Source organism: Dipodomys ordii, unplaced genomic scaffold (genome assembly GCF_000151885.1).
Source record: "Dipodomys ordii isolate 6190 unplaced genomic scaffold, Dord_2.0 Scaffold2, whole genome shotgun sequence".
Classification (NCBI taxonomy): Eukaryota; Metazoa; Chordata; class Mammalia; order Rodentia; family Heteromyidae; genus Dipodomys; species Dipodomys ordii.
The window spans coordinates 8,841,270-8,863,065 of NW_012267218.1; the positions used below are offsets into that span (position 1 = coordinate 8,841,270).

The 21,796-nt window shown below is 36.3% G+C and overlaps 1 pseudogene; it reads right to left on the bottom strand.

The window, feature by feature from the left end:
* Positions 1–2,885: 2,885 nt before the first annotated feature.
* On the bottom strand, positions 2,886–20,112 carry LOC105983414 (annotated as a pseudogene).
* Positions 20,113–21,796: the final 1,684 nt, after the last annotated feature.

The following is a 21,796-nucleotide window of genomic DNA, read 5'->3' on the forward strand; positions in this document are numbered from 1 at the left end:
TACTACCTGTGGTAAATTTTTGTTCCTATGACAATAAAAGGACCAAACTAAAATATCAAATCTGTTATATCTTTAAATTGGGTTAATGATGGCTGCTTTGAAATGTTACATATGAGAAATAAATTAAATCCACATATCAAGTGTTAAGCATGGCACCTGGAACACATTAAGATATAAATAGGCCTTTCTCCCTCCAAAAATAGTAACAAAGGAATAGAAGAAAATTGAGTAGAACAGAGGAATGACTGTGCAGAACTGGCTTACCATTAATTCATGCTGTCTATCTTGAATAGTGCCAAGAAATCATTTCACTTATTTCTTTTTTATTCCCTTATGATCTCATGTCATTCTGTTCTAGAAATTGTCTATTTTAAAATTCACAAATATTTCACCAAGAAATATAATGTGAACCATTTCACCAAGAAATGTAATGTAAACCCAAATGAGTCTCCTTGTTGACTCTAGCACATACCTACCTGTCCATTCCCTATTCATGCCTACCCTATGTCAGTGAGTAAATGCAATACTACTTTAACTTGCCTGTTCAGAGCTTCCTGGTTACTGCGACTATCATGACTTCTCTCTTCTAAAACCCTTCAGTGTTGGCAGATTACAAAATTTAAGAAAATCTTGAATGTTACCATTACTCAATGCTTCATTATGATGTTTGAAAATCAAACTACAAGTGGTTAGCCTAGTACAATGCTTATAAACCATAATGTCTGTTCCACATTGTCCTGGTAACATTAAAAAGATACCAGTAGCCAGGCACTGGTGGATCATGCCTGTAGTTCTAGTTCCTCAGGAGGCTGAGATCTGAGGATCACAGTTCAAAGCCTACAGGGAAGAATGGGGAAGAGGGGAGGCTGTGAGGCTGTGAGACTCTTACCTCCAAAAAGGCTGAAGTGGAGCAGTGGCTCAAATAATTGAGTGCTAGCCTTGAGCAAAAGAAACTCAAGGATAGAGCCCAGGCCCTAAGTTCAAGCCCCAGGATTGGCAAAAAAAAAAAAAAAAACGACACCAATGTATGAAAAAAAGGAAACAAAAAAAGAAGAGGAAGAATATTATGAACAAAAATTCAAAAGCATGCAGGATACTATGAAGTATACCAACAGAGGCATAATGGGAGTCTCCAAAGGAAAGTAGAGTATGGTATAGGAAAAAAAATTGAAAAAATACTAGCAGAAAATTTCTCAAATTGGCTACAAAGTATTTATACTCAAGAAGTTCAATAAACTCCAAGAAGAATAACATATGATGCCTAAGAGCATCATGATCAAACTGTCAAAAGACAACTTTGAAAGCAACAACAAAGAAGCAACTAATCAGGCACATGAGATTCTCAAGATCAACAGCTTATTTCTCATCAGAAACTATGGATACAAAAAATAGTGGGATGATATTATTCCCAAAGTGCTGAAAGCGAAAACAAAACAGGGATGGAGATGTGGGTCAAGTAGTATACATCATTGGCCTTATAAGCATGAAGATCTGAGTGTAAACCCCACTACCACAAAAAAGAAAAAGAAAAAAACTCCCAGATAAAGAAAATCCTAGAAAGTTGCCCACTAGCACAGTAAACTAAGGAAATATTAAAGAGACTCCTTTAAAATTAAATGAAAGAACCTAGAGAGTAACTGAAAACCAAAATCACAAGAAAAAATAAAAATACAGAAAAGATAATTACATAAAGACAGCAAAATGTGGTTTCTGCTTATAATAATTCCTTTTCTGTATGATTTAAAAGATAACTGAATAAGGTAAAAATTGAAAATCTGTTTTTATGTGAGACAAGATGAGTTAACACATATTAAGCCCTTAGATAAACACTTGGCACTTAGTAAGTACTTAATAATGTTAAGTGTTATTTTTTAATCGCAATGTACATGAAATGTCACCTAGTAAAATAAGGTAAAAAAAAGATAATCAACAGAAATTACAGTTTTCACAACCTTTATTTACACTTCAAAACATGCAGAAACAATTGGCAGAAACTGAGTTTGACAAAAGGTGTCGTGGCTCCAATGCATTCCAATTAGAAGACATTTAAATTGAATACAGGATGGAATATCTAAATGTCCTAAAGAAATTGGACATTAAAGTCCTTTTGAAGATGAGGTAGAACTGAAAAATAACAGTGTGAGATTGTGGTAAGAGTAAAGAAAAAACAGTAAATCTCTATGCAAAATAGCATTCATAGACAATAACAGAAGGTAAAGAAAACTGGAGAAATGCCAACAAATGTTTAAGTATTTTCTAGAAAGGGAATATTCAATCATACAATCAGAAAAATAAGAATGTTTGAATTTCTAATAATGATGTGTTTATTTTTTTAATGTTTCAATTTGGTACCAAGGCATTAAGGCTCACACTAGTCAAACCTGCTACTCAAGAGGTAGCAATCAAGAGGAATGCAGTGGAAGTGGTGCTATAGCTCAAGTGGTACAGCGCTTGCCTTGAGCTGAAGAGCTGAGGGACAGAGCCCAGGCCCAGAGTTTAAACCCCACGACCGACCAAAAAAAAAAGAGGAATGCAGTTACAGGCCAGGCTCAGGGAAAAGTTAGCAAGATCTTATCTCAACAACAAAGCTCGGTACAGTCGTCATTCATGCCTATTATCCTACATATGTTGGAAACATAAACAAGAGGACCATGATCAAGGTCATCCTGGACATAAATATGAGCTGTATCTCAAAAATAACAAAAAAGTAAAAAGGGCTAGAGGCATGATTCAAATGGTAGAGTACCTGCTTAGAATAAGACCCTGAGTCAACCTTTAATACATAAAAAGAAATTCTTTCAATTAAATTGAAAAGAAATGTGTTTCAATTTAATTGAAATGAAAGAACTACCCAATTTACTCAGAGGAATTTACATATATATTCTTCACTTGACTGTGCCGTTGAGATGCAATGTCACCTAAAAAAAATAACAGCAAGAATACTTAAGGAATATTTTAATGTCTTTATCCCTAAATTACTTCTGACAGCTAAGAATTTTAGAAATAAGCCTCTGTCATTTGGCTCAGTCTGATAGGGAAGGCAACCTTATTTCCCATGTTTAATTATGGAAAATTGTAACCTATATTCTAATAAAATATTAATAGAAGTCATGATCCAAAAGACTAATTTCTGAGGAGTCCTATTTAATGACCAAAATCATAGATTAGTTCAAGGAACATTTAGTGTTTCCTAAGACAGGTAATATATTCTGCCCAACAATCTATGAAGAATATTATAGTTTCTATGTACAGATATTTAGCCACAAGGTAATTATGCTATTCAGTATCAATCCTTCTTGAGAGAATGCTCTTTTTTCAAGAAAATCAACATTTTACCTTTCAATCTGCAGTAAAACTTATTGTAATAAATCAAATTTGCCAGTGGCCTACAGGACTGTTCCAACATTGAGTCTCCTCAACAAAGATAATGATAAAACTCATTATAACTATTTTCCCAGTTTTTTAAGTCCTTTATATTGTGAAATATAGCATGTACAAAGAAGTAATAGTTATTTTCCCACAGGTCTTTGAAAGCCATTAATGCTTGGAAATATTGAACATATAGGGCAGCACAGTGGTCCTTCATCTGTGGTTACTTTTTGTGGTTTCAGTTACTTGCATCAACTGTGATCCACACTATCTTGACTCTCTCTCAAGAGAGGAAGACCCAATTCTCATTACATTGTATTGTTATAATTGTTCTATTTCATTACATTATAATGCTATAATTCTTCTATCTTATTATGTGAAATTGATCTATTTATTATTATTTTAGTATTGTGAATCTCTTACTGTGCCTAATTTGTAAATTAAACTTTATCATAAGTCTGTATGTATAGAAACATAATATAAATAGGGTTACATACTTACTGTCTGTGATTTCAAACATCCACTGGGGATATTTAAATATATCCCCCCCATGAAAGAGTGGGACTCTTGTATATGAAATATATATGTAGAGTTTAAGTGAATGATTATGTAAGGAAATACCATATAACTATCACCCAGGTCAAGAAACAAAGTAGGCTACCACTATAAAAAGCCCCATTTTTCCCTTTGCCTCTCTCACCTTCTAACATTACAATTACCTAACAGGTAAAAGGAGAAATTTTTATCATGATTCCCCATATAAAAGAGCAATTTAAAAAGAAATAAACAGCAAACTATTAACCATATATTAGTCACCAGACTACTCAAAAAATAGAGTCAACACCAATGTTTTAAAGAAATGTCATAATTATTTTTACAATCTTACTATTATTCCAAATTACCACTCTTGTACATACCAATGCTAAGGTCTAATTTATTGACAGTTCCATCACTGGTGATGAAATTGGTGGCCATGATGCAGCCCTTTACTTCAAGGATATATTAGGTGGTATGAACACAGAGTTCTCAATATATCCCAAAAATTTGAGTGATTGCTCATTCTGCATCAATATTTCAAACAGAATACCCAATCATGTTCTATGATAGATTCTTCTTAGAGAACTGCTGGACTCTGTGACCAAAATGAGTTAGGAAATGGAGTTGTCAGAAACCTCCCAGTCTATGGGGAAAGGAAAAAAAACAACTTGCTTTAGCTTAAGTATGTCACTATAATCCCCAGGAAAAGAGTGGAGTATAGACTCAAAATAACTAAAAAATATGAAGGGAAACTTTTCATTTGATACATGTATGATGGACATATGGTATGTGTATATATCACATATTCATATATATATATAAGTTAACTGGTTTATGATCAAATTTAACCACAATGTACCCTTTCTACCACATATTCATAAACACTAAACTTTATGGTTACTTACTTTTCAATTTTATATAAATAACAGCATATAACATCCTACTGGTCCTTCAACATTGTTTCTGAAGTTTATCCATGTCACTGGATAGAGTTAGCATGTGTTACTTTTCTTTACAGTATATAGTATTCTATTGTATACTCTAAATGTAACTTCTCAATATTTTGTGATAGGTATCTGAATTATATCAAACACAGTGCTACTACATATATTAGGACATGTATTTCAGTGCTTGAGTATATATTTTAGTTGGGTACATATCTAACTATGAAATTTCTGGCCACAAGATTGCTTCATCTTCAACTTCATTGTATCAAAATGAATTATTTTCAAATATCTTACAAATTACACCTCCACCTATTCTTCTTGTGCCACATCCTTACCTATTTGGACATTGTAGTTGTTTCAGTTTAAGTCATTCAGGTAATCATGCAGCAGATTTTAATTTGCAGTTTGAATTGGGCATATTTCATGCAATTTTGGACATTTGCTTTCTGTTGAAACTGCTGTTCAAGATTTTGACCACTTTTCCTTATCCATGTGTAGTAGTCCTTCATATCATATAGTTACAGTTTAATGTGACGATAACATATTACTTTGTTGGCTACCTTTACAATTGTTAAAGTTTGTCTCTTGATGAAAAGATGACTTTAAATTTCATTATCAAACCTTTCTTGTACTATTAGTGCTTTATTATTTTTGTTTAATAAAAAAAACTTTCCTAGCCAGGCACTGGTACCTCACATCTGTAATCCTAACTACTCAGGAGGCTGAGATCTGGGGATCATGGTTCAAAGCCAGGCAGGACAGGAAAGTCCATGAGACTCTTATCTCTAAATAACCACAAGAAAACAGGAAGTAGTGCTGTGGCTCCAAGTGGTAGAGCACTAGCCTTGAGCAAAAAAGCTCAGGAACAGCACCCAGGCCCTGAGGTCAAGCCCCACTACCAAAAAATAAAAAATAAAACAAAACTTTCCCATTGAATGCCAGTGGCTCACACCTGTAATCCTAGCTACTTAAGAAGCTGAGATCTGAGGATCACAGTTCAAAGCTAGTCCAGGAAAGTCTGTAAGACATTTATCTTCCATTAACTACCAGAAAACCAGAAGCAGCCCTCTACTACTTGAGCTATATACACACACCAGTCCTTTTGCTTTTGTATTATTTTTTCAAATAGGTTCTAATTTTGCTCAAGGCCAAATCAAATCATGTTCTTCCTACCTCTACTTTTGTAATCACAGGATGTATCACCCTACTCAGCTTGGTTTTTTAGAGTCTCATTTACTTCGTGCCCAGGATTGGCCTCAATCCACAATCCTTCCATCTCTGCCTCCAAAATAGCTGGCATTATAGCTATACATCACCTCACCTGGTTTGGACTACAGACTTTGGAAATGGACAATTTGGTTCTAATTTTTTCAGAACATAGAGATAGAAAAATGTCTTCCACACAATCCTAGCCCTGATCCAATAAGAAAAATCTAACATGTATATCTAATATGTAACAGGTTCCTTATTTAAATTGTATCCTTCATCCTGACACAAGATTGTAAAGTAGTTGTGGGTTGTTTTGTTTTAATATAATTTCATGTTATTATTAAGGTGCTGTGCAGAGAGGTTACCATTGTTTTGTTTTGTTTTAAAGTTCCAATCCTGAAGATTAAAGCTAGAGCCATATGCATGCTAAGCAAGAACTCTTACCACTGAGCTACATATGAAGTTAAATCTAGGAAGAATGGAATTACTGGGCTAAATGGGTAATTCTAAGAAGTGACAAACCTGGAATTAAAATTCTGGTTTCTAACCAGGTTGCTGGTGGCTCAAACCTGTAATCCTAGCTACTCTGCAGGCTGAGATCTAAGGATTGCGGTTCAAAGCCAGGGCAGAAGAGTCTATGAGAACTCTTATCTCTAAACACAAAAAACTGGAAAGGGAGCTGTGACTTAAGTAATAGAGTACTAGACTTGAGCACAAAAGCTTAAGGACTGTACCCAAGCCCAGAATTCAAGCCCCAGAACTGACCAAAAAAAAAATCTGCTTTCTATAAACTCTTGCATCATAAAGTAATATCAATATCTGAGAAACCCTGAATTACCCATGAGAAGTCTGTCATCTTGCATTCAAATTTCTAGTCAGCTTTTACAAATTAGAATCCCAGGCAGCCACTAAAATTGGCTTAATGGGTAGTTTTAAATACAAGTTGTATTTAAAGTGGGTGAAAATTGCAATGAAGAAATGGTTCCATTTTCTAAAAGTCTAATATATACCAAATGAGGTTTATTACACATGTCTGCAGGATAAAAGATAATATTTGGACTTGAAGTCATGAAATATTTAACATTTATAGTCAATTACAAAGATCCTCATGCTTCACCAACTCAGAAAAGTTTACTAATCTGCCTGTTTCTCAAATTATGTTTAAAATTAGAGATAATGACTTTTGAGGTATCATAACCTGTGTAAACTCGAAACTTTCACTGATTTAATAAGTTCACATGTTCATGTTTGTTTCTTTGAGGAACTAATAAAAATATATTGCACCCAGTTTAAGCAGAAGACACTTATAAAGATTATTCCTAGAATAGTAAGAAAATTCTACCCAGGCCTAGAATTCAAGCCCCACAACCAACAAAAAAAGAGAGAGAGAGAGAGAGAGAAGGAAAGAAAGAAAAATTCTAGATATGCATATGCAGAAACTCAAGTAAAGATACAGGCTGAAAGTAGTAAAGAAGAGATCGGCCACAGCAGTGGTAGTTTCATGATTTACTCTGTAGCTCTACATTCACTTCCAACCCTGGACTTCTTTTTCATAGGATCTGTTCTAAGGTTAGCTTTCATGTGACTACTTGAACCCCTCCTAGCCTGTAAGCTCATTCTGGCGTTTGAGTCTCACCATTCACTTTTTGTTATATATGCTGTTCATGTATCTAAATTCAAATTTGTTAGAAAAAGAAAAATTGGTCCAGCTTATCTTTGGCCATATTTGATGGTCCATTAATATATCTAACCTAAGGAAAGATCTGGAATACAAATTTCAAGGCATACCACTGCCCTCTCACCCACATCTATAACTGGGGCTGTTCCCATTAGCAAGGGGCATAGCCAGACCATTCATGGTGACATTTTTAGTCTAACCTCATTAGGATAGGATACATAGGGTTATTCCTTTTCAGACCCATGTAGTTGTTCTTTCCACCTTGTTACAGGATTCCAAAATGAGTCCTCTAAAATGGTAGTAGAGCTAAGACACTGACAGTTACTTTTTTAAATGTTTGGACACTGATACATTTTTGTTTACAAATTGTTTTGCTTAGAAATTATGAGTCTTCTATGTTACATGAGATACTTTCAGTGTGACTTAAATGTCATAGAAATTAAAGCTTTGCAAAAAGTAAACAAAAATATAGATTTGACGATTGTGCTTCATGATAGTTAATTCTTCCCTTTATATCACACAAAAATATGAAAGACATCATTGGTACAACCTTCAGAAAATGTTCCTTGGAGACAGCCAGGGAAGGAATGACATTGTCCAAAAAGACATGTACTCTTTACCTGACTTATGTAACTGTAACCCTCTGTCCATCACCTTTATAATAACAATTTCAAAAGGGGGGAATGTCCTACATAATTATCAGCTTATTTTCCAATTCTTGTCTTCGCTCCTAGAATGCCACATAGTGGGAATGATAGACAATGTAACCTTTCCATATTGCCTTCTTTCTCTTAGTAATATGAGTTCATCTTTCTTTCATGTATGATAGTGGCTTAATGGCTCATTTCTTTCTTAGTACCAAATAATATTTCACAAGATATAGCACAATTTTAAGGGAGAGGAGTATGTGTGTGTGTGTGTGTGTGTGTGTGTGTGTGTGTGTGTGTGTGTTTGTGTTTGGCTCATGTGATTATGGAAGCTGAGAAATCCTAGACACCCAGCAAAAGAGAGGTGTAGTTCAAAGGATCAAGAATAAGAAAGCAAACACTATAGATACAAATCATAGTTTAAAATCTTGAAGACCGGCAAGGCTGAGGGCAGGGGAAGATTGATGTTCCAACTGAAGCTTCAGTCCGACAGAGAATATATTCAACCTTTCTCCACCTTTTTATTCTATTTAGGCCCTAAACAGATTGGATAATCTCTACCCACATTGCAGAGGGCCATCTGTTTTGCTCAGTCCACCAATTCAAATGCTAATCTTTTCCAGAAATACCCTCACTGAGATACCTAGAAATAATGTTTAACCAAATATCTGAGCATCCCTTACCCAGTCAAGTTGACACATAAAATTAACCACCACAATTAGCTTCATAAAATTTCATAAAAATTGAGTTTTATGTTTGGCATTTACATTTTGAGTTACCTTTGGTAAGTGCTAAAAGAAAAGCTCAAAATAATTACAAGGGCCAGAGGACTGAGGGAGAAAGAATAATAGAAGGTAATCATTTGGCAGTTGGGGGAAAAACTGTTTATGCTTTTCTAACTTCTAACTTAATTCCAATCATTGCCAACGACCAGGCTCACCACATCATTTACATTTAAAACTTCCCGGGCTAGGAAGGAAAGGATACCTCATTAGCAGCATGCTTGCCTAGCATCCAAGAGGCTCTTGGTTCACATTCCAAATACCACAAAATAAAATCTGGATTATTAATCCTAACCAATCCAGATACAATTATTTCTCATTATGTACTACTTTTCCTAAAGTTTATAAAAATACTCATTATTATTATTAAAGTATAGGCCAACCAGACATTTTTACAACTTCTACCTAGCCTTGTGGCTAGTAATTTGTGAAAACTTGTCCACAGACCCAATCTTTTCCTAACCAGTATTTGTAATGGCTCAATAAACCAAAGTATTTCAGAAATCCCTCTGCCTCAAGAGTTTTAGCTAAACAGAAAGATTAAGGTCTGTGTGTAGGTTTTCTCTTCTTCCTACTCTTCTTCCTCTTCCCTCCTCTCCCGCTACGTTTTTCTTTTTAAACACAGTCTTGCTATGTAGCCTAGGCTGTTCTTGAACTCACAAACCTCTTGTCTCAACTGCTGAGGCCCTGGGATTATTATAAGTGTGCACTCTACAACAACTGGCTTTTTTTTTCTTTGTCAGTCATGGGGCTTGAACTCTGGGCCTGGGTGCTGTCCCTGAGCTCTTCAGCTCAAGGCTAGCGCTCTACCACTTTAGGCCCAGCACCACTTTCAGTTTTCTTCCAGTTTTCTCGTGGACTTTCCTGCCCAGGGCTGGCTTTTAACCATGATCCTCAGATCTCAGCCTTCTGAGTAGCTAAGATTACAGGCGTGAGCCACTGGCCCCCAGCAACAACTGGCTTTTTTGTTTGTAAATGTTCAGTTTTCTCAGTATCATTGGTTGAAAAGTCTATTGTTTCCATCATACTGCCTTTGCATTCTGTCAAAGACTAGTCTAATGTTTATGAAAACGTCTATTATGTCCCACTGATCTACTTATCTAGTCTTTCACCAATATCACAATATGTAGTGTTATTTATATTAAGTCAAAATGAAGTCATGCAAATTTTTAATTTTGTTCCTCTTCAATATGATGTTGGTTATTCTGGTTCTTCTGTCTCTCCATACAAACATTTGAAACAATTTGATGATATCCACAAAATAACTTGCTAGGATTTTGGCTGGGGTTACATTTGAATCCATAAAGCAAGTTGAGAAGAACTAAAATTTTATATTGAGTCTTTTTGTCTATGAACATGGACTATTTATGTATTGGATCTTTTTTATTTCTTTAATCAGTTTTGTAGTTTTTGTCATATCAACAGTAAGTACATTTCATTAGATTTATGTTTAAACATTTAATTTGGGATTGATAATGTACAGAGTATTGTGTTTTTAATTTTAAAAAGCACTTATTTAATGATAAACTATAGGAAAGCAACTGGCCTTTGTTAACCTTGACCTAACAATGTTAGTACAACCAATTATTAGTTCAAAGAATTCACCAGGTGCCTTGGCTCATCTGTAATTCTACTTACTCAGGAGGCTGAGATCTGAGGATACTGGATCAAACCCAGACCAAACAGGAAAATCCATGAGATTCTCCAATTAACTTCCAAAAAGCCAGAAATGGAGCTGTGGCTCAAGAGGTAGAGCACAAAAGCTCAGGGACAGTCTCCAATCCCTGATATCAAGCCCTAGGTTGGGCACACACACACATACACAAATTATCAATGTCTTTGAATCTTCAATATAGACAATTATGTCATAAACTTAATTAATTCCTTAATAATCTCTATATATTTTATTTCCTTTTCCAAGACTTGCAGATGATGTTTAAAAGGAGTAGTAAGAGGAAAGATCCTTGCTTTGTACTTGGAAAGCTTCTAGCTTCTAGTATGACATGAACTACAGGGATTTTTTAGACCTTCTTTATCAAATCTCTATTCCTAGTTTATTGAAAATGTTTATCTCTATTCCTAGTTTGTTATTTTCTTTAATCATAATAGTGTTAAGATTTTCTCAAATGCTTTTTTGCATCCACTAATATAACTGTAATTTTTCACCTTTAGCCTGTGGATACAGTAGATTATATCAATTGTGTTTTAAATAGTGAAGCTACCTTGCAACCTGGGATAGATGCTTCTTTGTCATAGTATATATTTCCTTTTATACATATCAGGTTTGATTTGTTAATATTATCTTCAGGTTTTTTGCATCAATGTTGAAAGATACTGACTTACTTTTTTAATGTCTTTGGATTTATTAATGCTGCCCTCATAGGATGTGTTTGAAAGTATTCCCTCTGCTTCTATCTTCTGGAAGAGAATATGGACAATTTTACAATATTTTCTTTAATTGTTTGGTAGAACTCAACTATGAACCCATCTGGGCTTGGTGTTCTCTGTTTTAGAGATTATTGATTCAATTTGTTTGGCAGATATACTCCTATTCAGACTATGTATTTTTTGTGCATGAGTTTGGCACACTGTATCATTCAGGAAATTGGTCCATTTCATCTACATTATTAAATTAGTTGGCAAAAGCTATCCATATTTATTTTCTTTTTAATATCCATAATATTTGTATTAATGTCCCCTCATCCATTAAGCAATTCACATTCTCTTCTTTTTAGCTTTGTTAGACATTTATTTAGTATATTGATCATTTCAAAGAACTAGCTTTTGGTTTTGCTGATTTTTTTCTATTTTGTTTCAAATAATTGATGAAGTAGGCCTATTGTCAATCATATTTTCTTTGCTTGTCTAAGAAAGTCTTTATTTCTCCATTCTTAAAGAATAATTTTGCAGGGTATAGGATTTTAGATTATTATGGGGTTTCTCTCTCAAATTTTAATGTTATGCCCATCTCTCCTTGTTTGTATGATTTCTGAGAAGTTGGGTAGAATTCTTATCTTCACTGGTCTATAGGAAGTAGTTGTTTTGTCCATCTGCCTTCTTTCAAATTTTTCTCATCTTGATTTTCGTGTGTGTGTGTGTGTGTGTGTGTGTGTGTGTGTGTGATTGTATGTGTGCACCAGTACTAGGTCTTGACCTCAGGGCTTGGGTGATTTCCCTGCGCTTTTTTGTTCTTTTTTGCTTTTTCACTCTACATGAGCCAGAGCTCCACAACTCCACAGCTCCACAGCTTTGGGTGGTTAGTTGGAGATAAGAGTATTTCCTGCGTGGGCTGGCTACAAATCTGAACCCCCAGATCTCAAACTCCTTAGCAGATAGGATTATAGATGTTATCTGGCTTATCTTTAATTTTCTTTATCTTTGATTTGCTTTTATTATCACTGGAAATTATGTGCCTGGGGGGTGAGGATATGCTTAAATACATTGTATTCACAAAATAATGTGTTGAATTGAAAACCCTTTTTTACACTGTTTAAAAATAATAAAAATTAAATTATAAGAAGTACACCAAAAAGAAAATTATATGCCTTGGTGTATGTTATCTTGGCCCAAATCCCATTTAGTGTTCTCTGATCATCCTGGATCTGTGATTTGGTGTTTCTCATTAATTTGGAAAATTTTTTTAATCATTATTGCTTAAAATATATTTTCTATTCCTTTCTCTCTTCTGAGGCTAGTGGTATTCCAATGGTACATATGTTACACATTATGTAGTTGTTCCACAATTCTTTGATTTGTTCATTTGTTTGTTACAAGATCTACTTTACTCCCCAGGATGGTTTTGAATTCAATATACTCCTGCCTCAGTCTCCAAAGTACTGAGATTACAGGCTTGCACCACAATAACCAGCTTTTTTTTTTTTCAGTTTCTATTCTCTTTACTGTTTGGGGTACTTTAATTGTGTTTTATGCTTTTTTGTGTTTTTGTCATTTTCTCAAAATAGCTGAATATTATCTATCGGATAAGAAGAACTGTCATAAATAGGTCTTTAGTAATACGGGAAGGGAATAAGTCAGGGAGCAGGGGTGGGGAAGCATCCTATGGCCCCATGGTTAGGTCTCTTTCAGTAAGTATATGCCTCTGGAATATAAGACTACAAGTACTTTCTGTATCATTTTTCCTTCCTTAAGTGAGACAGAATGTTACAGTAGGCTAGGGTTTGATAATCACCTTCACCAACATAGAAGACTAAGGCTGATTAGAGTTGGATATATCTCTCCTTCCAGGTCAGCTATGCTCTAATAAAATGTCAACCTCATGTTGACATTTAATTGCCATGAGGATATTAAAAGATGGGAGATGATCCGTGCCTATAATCTCAGCCCTCATGAGGCTAAGATGACAAGATCTGGTTTGAGCCCAACCTTCTATACATAATGAATTCCAAACAACCTGAACTACATAGTTAGCCCCTTTCTCCAAAAACATAAAAAGAAAGAAAGAGGAAAAGAAAAGCTTTCGGTAAGAGGATGATTATGTGATAAGGTTTCTGCTCTAATGAATTTATTAATATCATGATTGCAGGAATGGCTCAGATTACCTTGGGAATGGATTCCAGGTTTTTTTTTTTTAAAAAAAAAAAAAAAAGGATGATGGTGGGTGCTAGTGGCTCATGCCTGTAATCCTAGCTACTCAGGAGGCTGAGATCTAATGATCCGCAGTTCAAAGCTAGCCCGGGCAGGAAAGTCCATGAGACTCTTATCTCCAATAAACCACCAGAAAACTGGAAGTGGTGCTGTAGCTCAAGTGGTAGAGTGCTAGCCTTGAGCTGAAGAGCTGAGGGACAGCGCCCAAGCCCAGAGTTCAAGGCCCACAACTGACAAAAAAAAAAAAAAAGGATGAGTTTGGGGTCTGAAGATGTAGCTCAGTGGTAAAGTACATGCTTAGTATGCACAAGGACCAGGGTACAATTCCCAGCACCAAAATCTCCCAGGATGAGCTCAACCCGATTTTCTTTTAAGCATGTTTGCTTGCCCTTATACCTTATTATGATGCAGAGCAAAAGCTCTTGCCACATGCTGGGCCAAGCTCTTGAACTTCCTAGTCTCCAGATGGTAAATTAAATAAATAAAATCCTATTAACATTAAATTAACCAATATCTTGTGTTCTGTTACAACAGTAAAAAACACACATTAAGCTACCCCAATTTGTCAGGCTATGGTTAACTAGATTTGTATAAATGCAAGTCTTAATCAAAAACAAAAGAGAATACTTTGGCCAGGCATGGTACCACATGCTTTTTTTCATAGTAGGCTGCAGTGGAAGGGTCACTTAAACCCATGAGTTCAACACCTGCTCAAACAACGTAATGAGACCCTGTCAGAATTCTCTGGCATATTTCAAAATGATTCTTTTTCTCCTTCCCAGAAAGAAGCACAAGGGACTTTTCTCTGACATTCTTTGTGAAAACCTGGTCAAGCATCTGGAGATCAAATGACTAAGTTCCCTGAAGTTTCGAATTTTCAGACATCCACTCTGAGCCTCCAGTAATTTGTCAATTTCAGTTTAGACTTTCCTGTGCTGGCATCAGTTTTCATGGGAATTTTTTTTCATGGCAATTTGTGCTCATTAATTTCCATTCAGGTAAGCCCTTACTCCTCCCTATATTTATTTGTCTATCTCCCCAATCCTGTGGGCAAAGGTCTAAGGACCTAGGTAGATCCTTACCTATCTAAGAAGAGCCATTGATTTTTTTTTCAGTCTGGCTCCTGGGGCAGGGAGAGTTTCTGGGGGGGTTTATTTATTTTTTTTTTTTAGGTTCTTGGGATTTCATTCAGGCTTCCTGCTTGCTGGCAAGTGTTCTATCACTTGAGTGATGCTCTAGCCCTTTTACTTTTAGTTTTGTTTTTCAGATAGGGTCTCCTACTAACTTTGCTGGGCTGGCTGCCAACAGGGATCAGTCTTCCTATGCCTCCCTGGTAACTGGGACAACAGGTATGTGTCACTAGGAGCTAGGTCTCCTTTCTGTTAGGATGGAGTGGCAACTTCCAAGCCCCTTACATACTAGAAGACAGAAGTTTAGATATTTTAATTAAGAAATTTTAATGCATAGTTTAGCCTTTGAATATCTCCAGATACATGTTAAAGAACAGTACATGTAGACAGAAATCGAGTTGGAGAATGTTCACATATCTGAAACTCTTCACTAATTTATTTCCTTTGTTGTAAGCGATTTTTTGCACTTGAGGCTTAGAAATACATCCAATTTTGTGTGATTCAGCAGCCACTCTCTTTCTTACTTCACTTCTGAGCCTCTCATTAACTAGAAGTTTATATCATAGAAATGGTAGGCAAACCAAAATCCCTATAACAGGGCGATTTTTTAAGGAAGCTCTGTCATGTCTTCTGTGACTCCACCTAAGAATTCTAAACAAAAATGCAATTCATATATGACTTTTAAAAACCTTTGGGATAATCCTGCTATGGGGGCCTCTAGTACCTCTTAGTTCCCTAAACCTGACTTGTACACAATTTCATGCAAATATTCAGTTAGCGAGTCTGCTCAGTCCCAAAGATCACTCCATAACCCCTGCAGAGCAACAAATACATAGGGAGGGTCATCTCTAAAACTCTACTTACATTGAAACAGTTATAACAAGTTGAGACTTTCATCCCACTAAATCCAGGATTATTTTTGGTTTTCTGCAAAGGGAAATGTGAAAGAGGCATAGTGATATTTAAGGTAACATGGCAGACAGATACTAAAGTCCAGGTAGAATAAGGAAACAAGTTGAGTCCAGGAAATGGACCAAACAGAACACAAATATGGAAAACAAAGGCTCAAGCTTTTCCCACAAGAGTAAATTTTAAACCATAGTGCTAGAGAGACAACCAATCAAAAGGCTCAACAAAACAGGAAGTAGGCAATCAAAAGTAGCCTAATCTTGATTCTGTCTGCACATTACACACTGCCTCTTTGGCTCACTACCTACCCACTCTGTCTCTTTTGACATAGGTCCTAATAAACTTTTGTTATTCCATAAATAAGTAAATAAATAAATAAAACAACCTCAGGGGGTGAGCTTGCAGAATACCCTTGAAGATAATGCACAAAATAAAATATAGAACAAATATTTTAACTAAATAATAGTAAAAATCTAGCTTTCAGTCTTTTTTTTTTTTTTTGGTCGGTCGGGAGACCTGAACTCTGGGCCTGGGTGCTGTCCCTCAGCTCTTTAGCTCAAGGCTAAGCACTCTACCACTTGAGCCACAACACCACTTTGAACTTTTTTGGCTTATGTGGTACTGAGGAATCAAACCCAGGACCTCATGCATTCAAGGCAAGCACTCTACCACTGAGCCACCTCCCCAGCCCTGAACTTTCAGTCTTTTAGGGAGGTTCTTATAGTATAGGGTAAGGCTAGCTATTTATAGTTTGTGTCTTAAGATAATACTCTAATTCCTAGAAAATGACATTTTTTTTTCCTCTATGCTTTTTTTTTTTTTTTTTGTCATTTCCAATGAGTTTAAAGAAGCAGAGAGCCAGGCACCAGTGGCTCATGCCTGTAATCCTAGGCTGAGATCTGAGTATCACAGTTCAAAGCCAGCCGGGGCAGGAAAGTCCGTGAGACTCTTATCTCCAATAAACCACTAGAAAACCGGAAGTGGCGCTGTGGCTCACAAGGTAGAGCACTGGCCTTGAGCTGAAGAGCGCAGGGACAGCGCCCAAGCCTAGAATTCAAGACCCATGACCAACAAAATAAATAAAATAAAATAAAATAAAGAAGCAGGGAATGAAAATACCCTCCCCCACCATATTTTTTTCAGATCTGGCTCTTTGTTTTCATTTTTTTCAGTCCTGGTTAAGATCATATAGTTAAATTTTTAAAAGCAAAACTAGCTAGGCACTGGTGGCTTATGCCTATAATCTTATACATTCAGAAGGCTGATATCTAAGGATCACAGTTCAGAGCCAGACCAGGAAGACAAATCTTTTGAGACTCTTTTTCCAATTAACCAGTAAAAAGCTGAAACTGGAGGCATGGTTCATGGCAGAATACTGTAAGAAAAAAAAGCGGGGCGGGGGTGGAGAATTCAAGGCCTTGTGTTCAAGCCCCAATACAGGCACATAATGAAAAAAAGAAGCAAACTATCTGAATATCCTAACAGATGAAATTTATACTTTAAAATTGTGGTGGTGAATAAAATAAAGTTCGTGTTTCACAAATACTTTCTTGGAGTGAAATCTAGTTTTTAATGAAAAATAATAAAGAAAAATGGAGACAGGACAATGGTGATTTGAGGCCAGACCAGATTTTTTTTAAAAGTCAATGAGACCCTCTCTCAAAAACAAGCTAAGTATGGTGGTACATGCATGTTTGCTATAATCCCAGCTACAAGAAAGATGAAAGCACAAGGATCTCAGTTTGAGGACAGCCTGGGCAAAAAATGGGAGATTCTATGTGGAAAAGCTCTAAAAGCCAAAGAACTGAGGGCATGACGCAAGTAGAAGAGTGTTTACCTAACAAATGCACGATCTTAAATTCAACCCCTAGTACCTACAGTCCACACTGGCCTTGAATTCAAAATCCTCTTGCTTCTTCCTCTCAAATATTCAGATTACAGGTATATACCACCATGGCTGATGTTAACTTGGATCAAGTCACTATAATGAATCTTATACTATTATGTTCATGTTGATTTCTCCATTCTAATTACTCATGCCCATAGACAAACTCACAGACTATAGAAAGATAAATGGTTACTCTCTTGGTGCTCTCTGAAAGAGCTGACAAGGGTATATTAGGCCTTCTGTTACTTAGATCAATACTTGTTCTTACCACTGCCCAGGATGACTGAGTTTGCCCAGACAACAGATTAACAGAGGTAGTAAAATCATTGGTTACATTCACTAATATTTTAAAATTTTTATTCTTACCATCTTATGCTATTTTTCTAACTTATCATTTTTAATTTTCTTCTTTCCTGCCTTTCTTTGGGGGGAGGGATTAACTTTTCTTGTTTTTCCTCTAATAGTTTGGGAAATATATAGTCTTTCTACTTTTTTTTGAGCCAATAATAGGGCTTGGACTCAAGGCCTACCCACTGTCCCTCAGCTTTTTCACTAAAGGCTAGCACTCTAGCACTTGAGCCACAGCTTCACTTACAGCTTTTTGGAGATTAACTGGAGATAAGAGTCTCACAGACTCTCCTGCCCAGTATTTCTATTCTTCATATCAACCTTTAAAATAGTTTTTTGTGACAGAGTCTTGAAATGTAGCCCATACACATTTCAAATTCCCAATCCTTTTGCCTCTGTTTCCCAAGTGCTTGGATGTATAGGTGTATATCAACACATTCATCTGTAAATTTTGATGAGATATAATTTCATTAAACATGTTTGAGAACATTTTTGCCAAAAGTATCAGTAGCTATAGTCTTCCCTGATTTTTTTTCATATGTACCCATTCCTTTATTATCAAAACAATCTAATAGTCAACCTAGATTATACACTTTTAATACATATAAGTTACCATTTTTGGATATACTTTTCATCAGTACCCAGCCACAATCATATCTTGTCCTTCTAGTGAAAGGGTAAAATTTTACACTAACCTTACTCAAAGGACAAGACAATTGTAACATAAAACAGGAAGTCTATGATGGGAGACATTTGAACTTATGAGTATAAAAACACCTGTTTGTTGCTTTATTTTTTTTTATTTTTTGGGGGGTCTGGTCGTGGGACCTGAACTCTGGGCTTGGGCGCTGTCCCTCAGCTCTTCAGCTCAAGGCTACTTGAGCCACAGTACCACTTCCAGCTTTTTTCTTTTTGCTTATGTGGTGCTGAGGAATCGAACTCAGGGCCTCAGGCATGCAAGGCAAGCGCTCTACCACTGAGCCACCTTCCCAGCCCTGTTTGTTGCTTTAGAGATAACTTTACTTTCTGAATAGTAAGGTCTTACAAGTACAACACAGATGATGCTCCAGCCAAGTGTTTTAAATAAATTCCAATGACTTGATATTCAAGTCCAAGCTAAATAGTCAGTGTTTTCTTTGACTTGAGGTACAGAGTGGTCTTTTAGAATCTTACATGAGGCATTGGGACATCAGCACCAGTGACATGAACAGCAGGAGCATCCTGACTTGTCTTCATGACACTGGCTTCTATGGCATCAATGTCCATTGGTCATTGATGGTACACGTATTAATTACCTCACATTCAATTCCCTCTTTAGATAGTACAGTCACAGCTTCTAAGCAGTGGCCCACAAGTCTTGAATAGGCAACTACGATTATATGTATCTCTTACCTTTCTGTTTTGGCTTTTCCAATGGAAATCAAAAAAATCTTTTGACTGAGCTTCTGCAGTAAGTCCAAAGGAAACTCCATACATCAATTCATTCTCTAACATCACCACTGGATTGTTATCCCAAATGACTGATTTAATAAGTCCTTAGGGGCTGACCACCTTTAAGCCTGGGCAGTGCCCATACCATGCAGCAAAGCACTGTGAGTGTTGGGCAGCCACACCTGCTGAAGCACCATTAGGCCCCCTGAATACTATGGCACAGGCTGGAGGCCTGCAAACATGTAGTAAGTCTTGGCAGCTGAGTTTATAACCTGCTCAATGGCTTGCATAGAGAAATTGAAGGTCATAAATTCACAAATGGGCCACCACCCAGCCAACAGCTACACCAGCTGCAATTCTAGCAAAACCCATCTCAGATATGGGAGTGTCTACGATCCTCTTATCTCCATATTTTTTCCACAGGTCAACCTTTATGCCCCATCATACTGGGCAATTTCTTCTCCAAGCAGAAATACCTTCTCATCTCTTTCCAGGTCCTCATCCATACCTTGATTAATAGCTTCTCGAACTGTCAGCTGCAGCACCGCCGGCACAGTTCTATGAAAGCGCCTCTTCAGCAGCCCAGAAACCTGCTAAAGGGGTCTTCTCATCAGCCCAGACACCGCCACCATGTTGTCCATGTCTTCTAGCCTTCCCTGATGTTCTTCATCTACCCTTACCCCAACACATATCCTACCATTTGAGTTTATTATCTGAGGGTATCATCTGAAAGTCCAGTCCCAAATTATTAAACCTTTGTTTCATTAGAAACAAAAATAGACTATTTTGTTTAATGAGTATCCTTTACCACTATTTCCTCTACCCATCTCTTCATCTTCTTGAGTTTTTTTTTTTTTTGCAGAGATGGTGCCTAAATAATTATTTACCAGGAAAAAAGTAAAGAAATGTACTCTGGAGAGTTTTCAAGTCAAAGAGTATGAAAGCCCGACAAATAAGAGTTATCTACAGGAAAGACTTATCTACAGGAAAAAGAAAATAAATTTCTGTGAAATAGAATGCTGGGAAACAACTACTTTATTTTCCCAGAAGTATGACCTTGATAATACTGTCTTTCAGTTTGGAATTAAGAGAAACCAGGTATGTTGGTACATGCCTATAATTGAAATAGTCAAGGGATTGAGGAAGAAGAAACATGAGTTCATGGCCAGCCTAATCTACATTGCAAGACTTTCTCAAAAAAACAAAAAGGACAAAAAGAGCCGGGCATTGGTGGCTCACTCCTGTAATCCTAGCTACTCAAGAGGCTGAGATCTGAGGATCACAGGTCGAAGCCAGTCCAGGCAGGAAAGGCCATGAAACTCGTCCCTAATAGATACCAGAAAAATAGGAGTAGTGCTGTGGCTCAAGTGGTAGAGCGCTAGTCTTTAGCAGAAGAGTTCAGGCACATCACCCAGGCCCTGAGTTCTAGCCTCACAACTGACCAAAAAAAAAACGAGGACGAAAGAATCAAAGCCTAGTGTTTGCTCCCACTAACTAATGGAATCACATTATTTCATTTGTGAATGATCACATCACTCAGGATAAAAGAACAAAATCTTCAAAAAAGAAAACAAGTTATCCCATATCCAACAGAAACTTCCTTGCCCAAACTTCATCTCCAGCAGTTGTATATCACAGTTGCATATAAGAACCTGAGGGTTATGGAAAGTTACACTGAGATGATGTGCTGCTATACCTCAACTGTAATGACATTTGTATCCTTAATCAAATCAGTAATGGTATCAATTTTGGCAAGGAAGGAAAGGATCCTCTTCCACAACCTACAACTCACCTCATGTTCCTCAAGTAGTAGATTTTAAGGCCTTGAACATTTAAACAATTCTCTTTTGATTTTACACTTAAATATTTCTTCAGCTAAGTACAGTACTGCAATCAGTTAGAAAACTCATTTTGCCTCCTTTCTTTGAAAATTTTGTCTCATTGCCTTGCAAGATTGTGTTACAGTAAAAGATCTGATTGTTTCTTTATAGACAATCTTTATTTGCTATATGAAAGATTTTTAGTATTTCCTCTTTAGCCCCATCTTCTCAAATTTAACCATAATGAATTTAGGTATAAGCCTTTTATAATTTATTCTACTTAGACTTGATAGATTGTTCCAATCTGAAGCCTTTTAGTCTTCCTAGCACTGGGAAATTCACTTTAATTTATTTCTCTCTCTCCTGCCTTTCATCTTCTTGGCTCCATGTAGAATTTATATTAGACACATACTGAATTCCTATCTATATTCCATGTGCCATTTTTTCTCACCATTTCTAATTCCTTGATCTTTACTCTGTGTTCTCAAAGAATTTC